A 15,448-nucleotide genomic window follows, 5' to 3' on the forward strand; every position below is an offset into this window, starting at 1 on the left:
GAACAGCTTCAGCCAGGCCTCGGGATAAGGCATAAAACAAAAATCAATCAGTTCAGTCTGAGCAGAATCAGCTTTAGTGTTTCTGTTCTTGCGTTACAACCAAGAACAACATCAAGTTCCTAAACGAATCAGAAATTGAAAATAGGGTTGCAGTGGTTTAACGCTTGTAGGTATAAGTTTTTTATCATGGTATGAAAATTGATGGTTATCCTAGCATGTACATGTGCTTAATAACAGTAGTAAAAACAAAAATGCAACCAAACAGAGACTCCCAACAATTTCTTACTATTTAAGTTAATCAGTCGATTAATGGAGAAAATAATCAGTAGGTTAATCTATAATAAAAAAGAATCAGTAGCATACAAAATACTTTAAAATAAGCACCTCACCACTTTGACATCAGCAGCCAAACCCAGAGAGAGCACAATTGGCTATGTTCTCTCCAGGTAGGTAGATGGCGCTCTCTCCCCTCATCGCTCAAGTGATGTTGGCCACCACAGAGCCTGTAGTTAAGCCCACACTCCATCAATCTCTACATTCCTTCTTTAATTAACAACAGTTTCATAGGCCCCAAAATAGAACCTTGTGGGACTCCACAAGATATGCGAAACCAAACAATTATCAAATAAATAATAATAATAAAAAGAAGGAGAAGAAGTAGAAATGTAAAGTACTGTGTACTGTAATACTATAAAACTGTGATATTTATAAAACCATTAAAATCTCATACTGTTGCAACCCTAATTAAAAATAATTGATGCCCCCAAATGTACATACACCTCACCCATCAGTAAAAGCCCTAAGAGTCCTAAAGCTGCAACAATATGTAGCATTTGTACCTTAAAATGGCAGCTCATCATGCTGACACTCCACTGACCAGAGGTATTGAGTAACACCGCTATCTTTGCTATTCCACGCTCAGCCCACTGCTACTGCACTCTGTAACTCTGGTAGGATAATGCTCACATGACTGGCATAATACAGAGTCATCTCTCAGTCCACACCTTCTTTCACTTTCAGTTATGGTTCTGTATCTTTCAGCTTGTAAAATGCATGTGAAAAGTGTGTCCTTTAGTGGTGGCTCAAAGTGCAATTTCCACTGCCTGACTCTAGGGGGAGCCCAGGAGCAATACAATACAAATTATCACATAATACTGCAAGAGCAACTTTGGAAAAATATGATATTTCTGATACATGTTAGTTTTCTGGGACAGCCTTCGCCACGACTGTCCTTCAGGAACCCTGGAGAGCAGCACATCACCTCCAGACTCTGCTAGATGGAAATACTGGGTGCTACACAAACCAGGCCTCGCTACCTTGGCTTTTCCTGTGCTAATGTCTGCAGCGGAGGAGCTCAAAAGCAGTGCATGACAAAGTGAAAACCGGGGAACTGAGATATTCATGCAAGGCTAAAAGCTAACCCTAGCAGGCCGGTTTTACCATCTCTTAAGCTAGCTAGCTTCACATCGCAAGACAGGAAATCAACACTATCCAGTAAGAGACCTCTCACGACAGTGTTCTTGTTACAGTGCTGAAAACAAAGCTCTGCGGCTTGTGAAAGAGCTGATACGGTGCCTTGCTGTAAACATTTATGGCATTTAGCAGACACTCTTATCCAGAGCGACTTCCAGGGTTACTTGTTTTTCAGAGGAGGGTCAACGTAGTGTTGGGAGTCTTATTGGTGTAGCGCAGCATAGTCACCCAGACTGGGAATCGAACCCCAGTCTCCCACATGGCGTAGCAGCTTACAGGCCAGTAGCGGTGTCATCTGTTGCGCCACACCAACCACTACAACCAATAGGATCACCCAATAGGATCAGTGCTCGTCAGACTTTTTAGCCCACTATAAAAGCAAAATAACAGAGTGGTAAATTTAGCCTGTAAAACTGCATCTGAGCATTTTTATCCCAACCAAAAGCATAAAATAATAAAGAATATTTATATAGGAAACTACTGTGTTTTTACAGTTTTCCTTTGTGTTTCTTGAACCTGTTCAGAGCCTTAGCCTTTAGTACCCTTTAGAACCCATTTTAAGCAGCGTAGGAAGGGAGTTAACATGAATCTTTAAAAAATCAGCACAGTGAGGGCTCCAGAGTAGTGTAATGGTCTAAGCCTGAAGAGATCCCCCCTGACCTCGCTCTCTCTGGGTGGGGAGGGTGGGGAGGGTGACCGCCCCATTGCTGAGTGTGCCAGCACTAGCCAGTGGGGGCATCTGCTACATGATGTGATGTGATGTAACAGAACTGGCAGTTAGTGTTCTCCTCCAAGCAAGCATCTCCTTTAAAGCTCTAATGACCCTATATATATAAGTTCTGCACATCCATCATATTTAACAGGTAGAACCAGACCATGTGCTGAAAGCTGCCTTTGTCTTTTTCCACGCACCGCTCATCCAGACATGAAATAACAGGTAAAAGGTGAATCAGCGAACAGAGCTACTGTGTTTGTTCCACAGCTCTGAGGTCCAGGTGTCCTGTTCATTACAGCAGCTTTATGCAGCGACTCCGGCTGTAAGCAGCTTCCAGCTGGCAGCCCTGTGATAAAGATCTGTGAGGCTAATGATGGTCCGTTATGGTGCCGACTGGGTGAAGGGGGTGCAAATTGGGTTCCTGTGGTCATTTTTCACACTGCTGTTCACTGATTTTAAAGCAACTGTCCTTTAAATTCCTGCTAATGAACTGACTCGATTTATGGTTTACAGTGGGGTTAGCATCAGGCAGCATATAGCATTAGCAATAGGAATAGCCATATTTCTGATACTATTACTTTTGTTTGATGCTCTGATTGATGCTCTAATTGATGCTCTGATTAATTGATGCCTAGTTTTATTGATGTAAACCTAAACTGAAGAGTTCTCCAGGTCCCGAGAAAGGAAACTGAAATTGTTAAGCATGTTCCCTTTGACAGAGAACATTTGGAAAGCCAAATGCATTTGGTGACAAAAATATAACTAACTACCAAATAAATGCATAAATAAATAAAAATACAGATATACAGACAGATAGATGAATATATAAACATACAGACAGACAGATAGACAGACAGACAGATAGATAGATAGATAGATAGATAGATAGATAGATAGATAGATAGTTAGATAGATAGATAGATAGATAGATAGATAGATAGACAGATAGATAGATAGATAGATAAACAGACAGATAGACAGATAGACAAATGGACGGATGGACAGACAGACAGACACACAGACAGATAGATAGATAGATAGATAGTTAGATAGTTAGATGGACGGACAGACAGACAGATAGATAGATAGATAGATAGATAGATAGATAGATAGATAGATAGATAGACCGACCGACCGATGGATAGATAGACGGACGGACAGACGGACGGACAGATAGACAGATAGATAAACAAACAGACAGATAGATAGATAGATAGATAGATAGATAGATAGATAGATAGACCGACCGACCGACCGACCGACCGACAGACATACAGATAGATAGATAGACGGACGGACAGACGGATAGATAAACAAACAGACAGACAGATAGATAGACAAACAGACAGACAGACAGAAAGATAGACAGACAGACAGAGAGGAAGAGAGACAGGCCCATAGATAGATAGACAGATAGATAGATAGATAGATAGATAGATAGATAGATAGATAGATAGAAAGACAGACAGACAAACATACATAAATAAGCAGAGAATAATGAGGACAGTAATTACACTAAACGGGAGACGGTGTGGGCTGGCATGGGTGGTGGCAATTCCCACTGTTTGTGTGTTTAAACAGAAATAACAGTCAGTTGATCCTAAATAATTTAGCGCCTCTGATGTTTATGGATCACAAGAACCATTTACCATCCCAACACGAAGCCCTGAGCTACAATAACACACTCTGGTGAGGAAACACAGTCCGCTGGTTGCTGTTTTATGTATTATGATACTCAGAAACCACTCACATCTCAACCAGGCGGCCCAGCAGTGCAGGCTCCATCTAACAGCACTGCACCTTTTCCTCCTCCCTACAGCTAATTCTTCACAAAGAAGAGGGTAAAAGGGCAAAAGCACCTTCTCCGGCCTCCTGTTTCACTGCTGCTCTGGGTTGCCACTGTCCTGTACTGGACACTCATTAGGGCCTGGCCACCACACGCCACCGAAGGCACCCAGGGGATCGGCGCTGATAGACTGACTCCGGAAAACCTCTCACACTGCGCTGAGCTGCTGACCATCAGTCAGTCCAGCCTGAGCATTAGTGTAAGAGATGAAACAGCAGAGGTTTGGGCAGTCGGAGAAGCCCTGCTGCACAGCAGAGTCTGTGGAAAGCAGTGTGGTCACCCGACTGTTGGAGGGAAACTGATTAAAATAAATAACACTGTACGTCTTCTGGCTGGAGGATTTTGCTGATATTAATTATTCCGTGTGAGTTATTTATTTATTTATTAAATAAATAAATAAAGAAATAAAGAAATAAATATCAGGGATAATTAAGTCTTCATCCATCACGAGTACAAAATATCAGCAAAATCCACACGCCAGTAGAAGGCGGTACATTTATTTTAATCGTTTTTCCTCCTGCAGTCTGTTAGCTTTATTGCTAGCTAGATAAACAAAGGAACGGACAAACAAACGAATATATGAATAAATTAGAGCGCGGCTGAATGGAAAGATGAATCACTGCGGATTTCACTGCTACTTAATACCGGATGACTGGTTGTTTGTTTGTTTATTTATTTACTTGTTTGGTTGTTTATTTACTTGTTTAATATACTATAATACTAATAACTATAATGGATACAGCCAAGAAATGGTTCTTCAAGGGTTCCTTATTAAAGGTGATGGCTCTAGACTTACTGAACCAACAACACTGAAGAAAATTATTATTACAAAGTCAGAGAACCCTTTTTTAGTACTATTTAGGACCTAGATAGACATAGCATACTAAAATACCTAGATGGACTATATGTCCAAATGTTTGTGGACACCCCTATTAATGAATCCATTCAGCTACTTTAAGTTACCCCTGTTGCTGACACAGATGTGCAAATGCACATGCACACACAGATGTCTAGTCTCCGTGGAGACGTATTGCCAATAGAATAGGACTATCTGGAGCAGATATACACAAATCTGTTGACATCATGCTGCCTAATGCCAGGCGTGGGCTAGAGGGGTGTAAAGCCCCCCAGCACTCAGCTGTGGAGCAGTGGAGGAACTGTGTTCTCTGGATTGATGGGAAGTTGGGGATGATGAGGTGGGGCGGTGATCATCAACATCAACATCCTGACCTCACTAATGCACTTGTCACTGAATGCAATCAAATCTTCACAGCAATGTTCCTTTAAAATCCAGTAGAAAGCCTTCTTCCTCACTGGACAGTAGAGACAGCTACTCCAAAAAAAAGCAAGATAGACTGTTTTAATACCCTTGATTTTTGGCAACAACCGTGAATGAGCAGGTGTCCCAATACTTTTGTCCCCATAGTGTAGATATACATGTTTTCACTTTCTGGGCAGTAACTAGGCTTTCTACTAGATTTTCTGGGAGCATTGCTGTAAGGATTTGATTGCATTCAGCAACAAGATCTAGCACAAAGCCTTTCCTGGACAGTAGAGACTAGTTACTAGAGTTACTAGAGATCTACAATAAATGAGCATGTGTCCCATTACTTTTGTCCCTAACAAGTCGATAAGCTAGTGTATTATATACAGTGTAATATATCCAGGTATAGTGATTTTGTTGCCAATAATAATTTCCCATAATTCATAGTAAAGTAGCAGGTTCAGTCGAGAACCAAAAAAGTGTGTATCACCTGCATCTGCACCATCACACACCTGCTGAAGGGGAAGCCTGGCATCACTGGTCTGGGTATCTGTAGATGTGTTTGTGTGTGGTTATGTTCACGGGTTGAATGCTATTTGAAGGGTGTGTGTGTGTGTGTGTGTGTGTGTGTGTGTTCTGGGTTATCCTGCTCCCACTCATGCTGTGTGCAAAACCCACAGTGTGCTTTATCTTATAGTGGCACAACAGCGTTCTCTGCCCTGAATGGAAGAAATGCATGCAAAGCTTTAGACTGCAGCCCTGCATCATCCACTGGCTTATGTGGATTAGAGATAGCTGCTCATCACCAAATACACACTCTTCACGCCTTACAGTCTGACTCCTTTCAAAAGCCCAGCTTCCAGGCGAGGAGCGGGGACCTGTAGGTGAACTGTATATAGCACAGCCCGGGCACAGCTCGCGCGTCTGGCTGATCCTGCTCTGCGTAATGACTCATACAGGTCTAGGAGGCTGCGCGCCAGTCTGTAGCCCGAGTGTATCGAACTGGCACGTGCTTCTCTTCACATGCTAATGCATGGTGGCTCTGGAAGTCTCGCTGCGTGGGTTTAACCACGACTAAGCTGAGTGAACTTCCAACCAATCACTGGGGAATAGCGCACTTCTGTGCGTAAATGTGCACAAATGTTCCACTCGAGGTAAATACAGTATGTTACAAAACGATGGAGAAAAGTGAGCAAAGGCAGCATTGCGTTGCACATTTGCATAATCCAAATAAAAGCAATGCACGCTTCTGCCAGGACGTGTGTTAAGCCACGGGCGTGCGTGCGCGTTTTTACGCATTTTACGCATTAAAACGCACGAACTCCTCTTCGAAGACGCGCGAGTTCGAGTCATTAAAGAAAGCACTGGTGCTGAAACTCAGCTCTCCTACCTCTGGTTCCCATTCTGACCAGCTCAGAGGATGTCCAGTAACTCTCAGCTCAGCGAGGGGAGCGCGCCATCGCCGCGTAAGTCCTCAGATGTGCCCAGCGTGTGTCCGTCCGTCCAGCTCTACAGGCTGCAGAGCGAGAAGCGCTGCATGTCCGGCTGTGCGCGCGCGGCGGTGGCGGCGGCGGCTGCTCGGTGCTGGGGGGAGAGAGAGAGTGAACAGGGACGCTGCTCGCAGGTGGATGTGTGATACTCTTGTCTGAACTGCCCGCGCTAAGCTCTCCGGCACCCTGTGCGCGCGGAGGAGGAGGGGAGGGGTAGAGGGAGTGAGGGACTGAACGAGTGAGTAAGTAAAGCCGGGAGGGGAGGGTGAGGACAGGAGAGAGAGAGAGAGAGAGAGAGAGAGAGAGAGAGAGAGAGAGAGAGATTTAAAGGAAAAGAGGGATAGAGAGAGGGGGAGGATGAGAGAGGAGGGGGGGGTGTAATCAGAGAGAGAGAGAGAAAGAGAGAGAGAAGAGGAAGATAGGGAGAGAGAGAAGAAAGAGAGAGAGAGAGAAAGAGAGAGAGAGAGAAAGAGAGGAGAAAAAAGAGTGAGATGAAGAGAGAGAAGAATTGAGTAGAGCAGAGAGAGATGGAGAGTAGAGAAGAGAGAGAGAGAGGCGGGGGGAGGCAAGTGGGAAAGTGGGGAGAATAGAGAGAGAAAAAAGGAGAGGAAAAGAGGGATAGAGAGAGGGGGAGTGGAGGAGGATGAGAGAGAATGTAATCAGAGAGTAAAAGAGAGAGAGATATAGGATAACAGAGAGAGAGAGTAAAAGAGAGGGAGAGATACAGGATAACAGAGAGAGAGAGAGAGAGAGAGAGAGAGAGTAAAAGAGAGGGAGAGATATAGGATAACAGAGAGAGAGAGAGTAAAAGAGAGGGAGAGAGAGAGAGTAAAAGAGAGGGAGAGATATAGGATAACAGAGAGAGAGAGAGAGAGAGAGAGAGTAAGAGAGAGAGAGAGAGAGTAAAAGAGAGGGAGAGATATAGGATAACAGAGAGAGAGAGAGAGAGAGAGAGAGAGAGTAAGAGAGAGAGAGAGAGAGAGAGTGTAAAAGAGAGGGAGAGATATAGGATAACAGAGAGAGAGAGAGTAAAAGAGAGGGAGAGAGATATAGGATAACAGAGAGAGAGTAAAAGAGAAGGAGAGATATAGGATAACAGAGAGAGAGAGAGTAAAAGAGAGGGAGAGATATAGGATAACAGAGAGAGAGTAAAAGAGAGGGAGAGATATAGGATGACAAAGAGAGAGAGAGAGAGAGATGGAGAAGCTAAAGTAGAGTGTCAGTTTTATAGGTCAGCTCTAACTGACCTGTCTCTTAAACTTCATCAGTTGTTGGAGAGCCTCTCTATAACCCGACCTTTACAGATCTCACACACCATGCGGGAGAAGCCCTCCGCATGTTTCTGCTTCCCGTCTGAGAGAAATGAGGTATTTTATGCATAATTAGAGCTCTGTCTGGACACATTCGTGCACTGTGATCGATCCTGAGCTCAACCCATCCATTAAAGAAAGCTGGGTGCTGTTATTGCACACTGCAGCAGAGTGGGTTAAGCACTCGCCTCCAAGCCACAAGCGCCGTGCAGTAGACAGGATGACCGTGCACGGCCAGTTCCCACACATATCCAACCTCAAAGCCTGGGGAGAAACTCTGCCCTGCAGTGAAATGTGGGAGACTCTCGAGTGGCCAAATCAAGCACTGGCCCTTTAAATCTTAAAGAGCCTGTGACACAGAAAACAGCACTTCCTCACATTGTTCACTTACCAAGCCGACAATCCACACTGAGTCGAGCCTCAAAACTGCAGCTGAAACCAACTAACTACTGTGTAAGATGTACGTTTAGTCTGTGGCTCCGCCCCCTCAATCTGTTTGCTGTTTATTCCCATCTGCTGGTTAGAGCCCCCCCTGACATCCCCAGACTGGGAGGTATTTGACAATGGAGCGCTGAGGCCTTGCTGGGATTTGAACTGATGCCTTCTTCACAATTGATAAAAAGCAGCAGTTAGACCGTAGGGCCGGTCTAGAGCCGCAACCTTACACTACATACAAACTCACACAGTTCTGAGCAGCTCTAGCTTCCCCTTCTTTCTTGGACAAAGAAATCAACATAGCTTCACAGCCCCTGAGTGGAGTGACTGTCTAACTGTCTGCTTGTCATGAGAGAGGAGACCATAGGTTTGAATCCCATTGAACATCACAGCCCAAGCACTGCTCCATTCACAAGTTCACATCTAGCCAAGTCCAGTCCGAGGGTTCTACGGTCCACTCTGTGTTATCAAGGATGCATCAGGACGTGACTTATGTGGACTTGGCCTAGCCAAATATCCCAGAATGCTTTCTCCCACCCTCGGGGGTTTGTACTCGTGAGTCGAACATACCAAGTACAGCAGGTCGAACCCCCCTGAGAATAGGAAGGCTTCCCGCTACCATGTGATAGGGGAGCGCTAACCTGCTAACCTACATGTGAGTAAACAGTAAACAGATTGAGGGGGCGGAGCTACGGAGTAAACACATTTGAGGCTCAACTCAGTATGGATTGTTGACCAAATGTGAGTTAGGCGAACTTTGGACTAAACTGAGCTGAGTTCAACCAAAATAAAAACACTCTGTAATCAGATACTCTTGGTCTGATTGGACCATGAATTTTTACAAACAAGGCCCAGCTACATTGCTTCCAACGGTACCTCAAACATACACATTTTCCTGCAATGTAATCATTGTGCATAAGCAGTGAGATGCAGAAAACATGGCAAAATGAAGAATAATAGATCCACTGCATTGATCTAAGGCCGTCCAATCTCTGAACGGAAAATCAATCTGTGTGGATTTGCATTCGAAGGATGAAGCTGGTGTCTGATCTGATATCAAACCTTGAAACGTCAGCAACTAACTCCAGTACTACTGCAGTGAGTGGTGCTTCGTACATGCACTTTAGTCAGAACAGTGCAGTATCCGCCCCGCAATGACATGAAAGCACTGTCCAATCACAGCCATCGACCAAAATCAGGGCGTGACCGAGCAGCCAGTCAGAAGTTAGCGTTTGTAGCTGGGACTTTTAAGTTGGAGGAAAGGCCTGAGCCTCGAGTTTACGAGAGGCCTGGCCTCTTGCTACAGCAAGCTTCAGAATCATGTTGATGCTCCACCGACTGCAACGGCAACAAGCAGTTTGAGTGCTACACTATTTGGACAAAAGTATTTGGACACCTGCTTTAATCAAGGACATTAGAAAGAGTTTATCCTGCTTCTGTTGGAGTAACTGTCTCTGCTGTCCAAGGAAGAAGGCTTTCTACTAGTTTTTGGAGAAGCATTGCTGTGAGGATTTGATTGTATTCAGTAAAAAGGGTGTTAGTGCGGTCGGGATGTTTAATGATGATCATCACCCCACCTCACCATCATCATCATTCCACAGAACACAGTTCTTCCACTGCACAACAGCTCAATGCTGGGGGTCTTTACACCTCTCTAGCCAGGGCCAATAGATTCATGCATATCTGCTCCAGAGAGTCCTTTTCTATTGGCAGTACTTCTCTACAAGCTGTCTGTGTGTGTGTGTGTGTGTGTGTGTGTGTGTTTGCATTTGCACATCTGGGTTAGCTGAATGTGAACATAGCTGAATGAATTCATTAGAAGGGGTGTCCAGAAACATTTGGACATATTGTACAGCTAAGAAGCAGCTGGTGCAGCTTCCCTAAATTGAGAACCTGACAACTATGAAGTGCCGCTACTACTACAGCTGCTGGTTCGAGCTGTGATGTGGATGTGGAACCCATTCCCCCAGGCACATGCAGTTTTAATGGCCTCAGACCTTACAAGCATTCTCTTCTCTTCTCTCTGTTTTCTGCTTTAAAAATAAGGCTGGAATTACTTGTGCATGGCCGTCCATCCCCGGCACTGCTAGGGCTGTAAAAGGCCCCATAGCCACATCCACTCCACTTTCCATGGAGCTGCTGTACCACACTGCTTTGAGTGCTACACTATTTGGACAAAAGTATTTGGACACCTGCTTTTCCATTGTTTCTTCTGTAATCAAGAGTGGGATTAAAAAGAGTGTATCCTGCTTTTTCTGTTTAAAAAATAATGCTGGAATTACTTGTGCATGGCCGTCCATCCCCGGCACTGCTAGGGCTGTAAAAGGCCCCATAGCCATATCCACTGCACTTTCCATGGAGCTGCTGTACCACACTGCTGCTGCTGCTGCTGCTGCTGCTGCGGCTGCTATGTTCTAATGCGAAATGAAGACCTGGATTCAGATTCACTCTGACTGAACGCATAACTCTGACTAAATCCTTTTAGTGGAGAGGAGAGAGAGAGGGAGGCAGATCCTGCTGGCCAGATTTTGCACTCCAGAGGGCCGTCACATCCCAGACAGTCTGTGAATTTTAGCCCACGACTTTCGTATGAAAGCACAAACCTTTCATACATCATATCGCATAACTATCATCCGTACACTCATGTTTACGATGCCGCGGAACACGGGGAGACGTGGAAATCCTCCCTGTGACTTACCTCAAAGTGGATATTTCTGCTCTAATCCCGATAAGCTTTGTATTTTTTAAAGCGGCGGAGGAACTTCGCAGGGTCTGAGAACATTAAAGTTGCATGCGCTGGGGGAGAACGTTCCAGAAGCACATCAGAGACCGACCCGCCTGCTTGGAAAGAGCAGCTCTCGTGTTTGACGGAGAGACGGGGTTTGTGGGGGATGCTGCGTTTCCTCGCCACCCTCTTGCAGAGCTGCCATGATTTAGCCTTTGCCTTCGCTGCTTCCACGCCCCAAAAAACAATGTGGCGATACTTTAATGAGTCATTCTCCGCCAAACTTCAAACACCCTGTAAAGCGAAGGCATAGAAATGTGTATCTAGGCCAAACACAGATCTGAGGAGATTGTGTGTGTGAGTGTGTGTGTTTTATGGAGACTGTTCTGCAGTGTTATTACTGGGTGAGAGTGTGTGTGTGTGTGGTGGGGAGGGGGGGGGGTCTAAGTACTATGGTGTGAAGATGTGGTCCAGTCCAAGCCTGCAGAAAAGCTATGAATACAGAGTCGGAATCAACCGTGTTTAATTAGCAGCTACAATGTTGTTAAGCTTGTCAGGACAGCCCGTCCGTAGCTTGACTGGTGTTTAGCGCGTACTGTGTCGGCCCACCGGTCCCTGTTGACTGAGGTGTTAATTGTGTTGTTGTTTGTTTTGGTTTCTTTTAATGCTGTTTTTGCCTGTTTAATGCAACCTACATACACTGTGAAGTCGCATTTTCATATACACCGATCAGCCATAACATTAGTACCACCTAGTGCGTAATTCTGAGTGGGTCCACCTTGTGCCGTCACTACAGATCTGACCATTCGAGGCATGAACTCCTCTGAATGTGTCCGGTCATCTAGACATCACAGTTTGGTTCTGATCAAAGTGGCTCAGACCCGGTGGCCTAATACTGAGTAGGTCCACCTTGTGCCGCCACTACAGATCTGACCAATCGAGGCATGGGCTCCTCAAGACTTCTCTCTAAAGGTGTCCTGCTGTGGTGTCTGGCACCAAGACTAATGTTAGCAGCAGTTCCTTTAAGTCCTGTAAGTTGTGAGGGTATGGGTGAGGCCTCCATGGGTCACATCAGTGAGCCCTAGGTGCCCATGACCCTGTCACCAGTTGTTCTTTCTTGGACTTTAAAGGGCCCAAATATCAGCCATAACATTAGCACCACCTAGTGCATAATACTGAGTGGGTCCACTTTGTGCCGCCACTACAGATCTGACCAATCGAGGCATGGGCTCCTCAAGACTTCTCTCTGAAGGTGTCCTGCTGTGGTGTCTGGCACCAAGACTAATGTTAGCGGCAGATCCTTTAAGTCCTGTAAGTTGTGAGGGTATGGGTGAGGCCTCCATGGGTCACATCAGTGAGCCTTAGGTGCCCATAATCCTGCATACCAAAAAAAACAACAAGAGCTGGCTGATGTTTTGGAGATGTTTTGACCAGTCCGTCATCTAGACATCACAGTTTGGTTTTGATCAAAGTGGCTCAGACCCGGTGGCCTAATATTGAGTAAGTCCACCTTGTGCTGCCACAACAGATCTGACCATTCGAGGCATGGGCTCCTCAAGACTTCTCTCTGAAGGTGTCCTGCTGTGGTGTCTGGCACCAAGACTAATGTTAGCAGCAGATCCTTAAGTCCTGTAAGTTGTGAGGGTATAGGTGAGGCCTCCATGGGTCACATCAGTGAGCCCTAGGTGCCCATGACCCTGTCACCAGTTGTTCTTTCTTGGACTTTAAAGGGCCCAAATAGCAGCCATAACATTAGTACCACCTGTCCGATATTGAGTAGCTCCCCGCTGCAACAGATCTGACCATTCGAGGCATGGACTCCTCAAGACCTTGCTCTGAAGGTGTCCTGCTGTGGTATCTGGCACCAAGACTAATGTTAGCAGCAGGATCACATCAATGAGCCTTAGGTGCCCATGACCCTGTCACTGGTTCACTGGTTGTCCTTTCCTGGAGCCCAAGAGCTGCCTGATGTTTTGGAGATGTTCTGACCCAGTTGTCTAGTCATCTCAGTTTGGCTCTTATAAGAGGCTCAGATTCTTACGGCTGACCATTTTCTGACCTTGCTTCCAGGAAAGACTGTTCACTTGTTGCCAAATATATCCAGCCTTTGACAGATGCCAATGTAGATGAAGATGATCATGAAGAAGATGGTCAATGTCATTCCTTACAGTTTCTTATACTAAAGCCTGAGTAGACTGATAAATCAAAATTCTCTTGCTATAGCTAATGTAAAAAATAATGCCCAGCTGTGTTCCAGGTCTTATACAATCTCTCTCTCTCTCTCTCTCTATATATATATATATATATATATATATATATATATATATATATATATATAATCTTATACAGCTCTATATATCGCAATTAAAATACATGTTTAATAAAGTTTTAACATATTTACATGAATACCATCAGCCATAACATTAAAACCACATGCCTAATATTGTGTAGGTCCCCCTTGGGCCATCAAGACAACTCTGATTTCAAGACATCCAACAGGACTCCACAGGACCTCTGAAGGTGTCCTGTGATATCTGGCATCAGGACATCAGCAGCAGATCCTCGCAGATGGATCACATCATCCTAGGGCACCCAGTCGTCTAGCCATCACAGTTTGGTTCTCCTCAAAGTGGCTCCGATTCTTACGCATGCCCATGCCCAACTCTCCCAACAGGTGCCGATGTAACGAGACAATCAGTGTTATTCCTTTCACCTGTCACCGGTGGTTTTAATGTTATGGCTTGTGACAACAGTGAAATTCTAATTTAGTAATCAGCGCTACTTTTTCACCGTCTCCTCTGCAACTCTGTACAGAAACATCATCTATTGTGATTACTGTTAACATGCTCATGATGGTGTTGACTTTATCAGGAAAGCACATACTCCCTTTGAAATAGCCAAGTGGAGAGTAATGCTCATCCTCAAATAACACAGACAGAGAGTGGGAGAGAGAGAATCAGTTCTCCAGTGACACAGATAAATGGAAACTGGGTCATTTTGGGTCTCATTTGTCTTATCAGAATTATGAACTGTCAATGAACTGTCAGCCTGCTCGTTCATTACTGTCAAGCTCCTGTGTCCATTTGCAAATGATGTCTGGCCAAATCTAAACCTAAAGTGATCAAGATTCCCGAGGAAATTAATATTACCTAAAACATCATCTATTAGTCATTCATCAGGTCAGGGCCATGTTCCCAAAGCCATCGTGATCAAGGGCAGAAGGTTGGCCTGCATGGCTCTACTCAACACTCACTCCCGCATTTGGAAATAGGAGTGAAATCCCACAGAAAGTGCTACAAAGTAATGAATCTTTACTTAGTTATATATACATTTTTCATGGCTTTTCAAGTAATAATAGTTTTGCATTATAAATGTCAACATACACAGTCATGTTATAAATTTATGACCACCCTTGGTTTGGGATGAACTCCTGTGACGACACAGATGCCATGTGACAGGGTTTCCCAGCAAACACACACTGTTGTCTACCTTTTGTCTACCTTTTAACATCAGTTATTTACCTCAGTGTTACTGAGCTCTACTAAAGCCTGAGTAGACTGATAAACCACTGTATCAGTTATTTACCTCAGTGTTACTGAGCTCTACTAAAGATTGAGTAGACTGATAAACCACTGTATCAGTTATTTACCTCAGTGTTACTGAGCTCTACTAAAGCCTGAGTAGACTGATAAACCACTGTATCAGTTATTTACCTCAGTGTTACTGAGCTCTACTAAAGCCTGAGTAGACTGATAAACCACTGTATCAGTTATAAACCTCAGTGTTACTGAGCTCTACTAAAGACTGAGTAGACTGATAAACCACTGTATCAGTTATTTACCTCAGTGTTACTGAGCTCTACTAAAGACTGAGTAGACTGATAAACCACTGTATCAGTTATTTACCTCAGTGTTACTGAACTCTACTAAAGTCTGAGTAGACTGATAAACCACTGTATCAGTTATTTACCTCAGTGTTACTGAACTCTACTAAAGTCTGAGTAGACTGATAAACCACTGTATCAGTTATTTACCTCAGTGTTACTGAGCTCTACTAAAGTCTGAGTAGACTGATAAACCACTGTATCAGTTATTTACCTCAGTGTTACTGAGCTCTACTAAAGACTGAGTAGACTGATAAACCACTGTATCAGTTATAAACCTCAGTGTTACTGAGCTCTACTAAAGACT

The 15,448-nt window shown here is 44.4% G+C and overlaps 1 protein-coding gene across 2 annotated transcripts in view; it reads right to left on the bottom strand.

Annotated features, from left to right (window-relative positions):
- The window catches only part of grm6a (glutamate receptor, metabotropic 6a), a 90,565-nt gene extending 83,638 nt beyond the window's left edge, over window positions 1–6,927 (bottom strand). For both annotated transcript variants that reach the window (XM_072681376.1, XM_072681375.1), the window contains exon 1: window positions 6,689–6,927. The gene's annotated coding sequence lies outside the window, so the exon portion shown is untranslated. The remainder of the gene's footprint in view (window positions 1–6,688) is intronic.
- Between the last annotated feature and the right edge of the window lie 8,521 nt (window positions 6,928–15,448).

This window comes from Salminus brasiliensis, chromosome 6 (genome assembly GCF_030463535.1).
Source record: "Salminus brasiliensis chromosome 6, fSalBra1.hap2, whole genome shotgun sequence".
In the NCBI taxonomy this organism is placed as follows: Eukaryota; Metazoa; Chordata; class Actinopteri; order Characiformes; family Bryconidae; genus Salminus; species Salminus brasiliensis.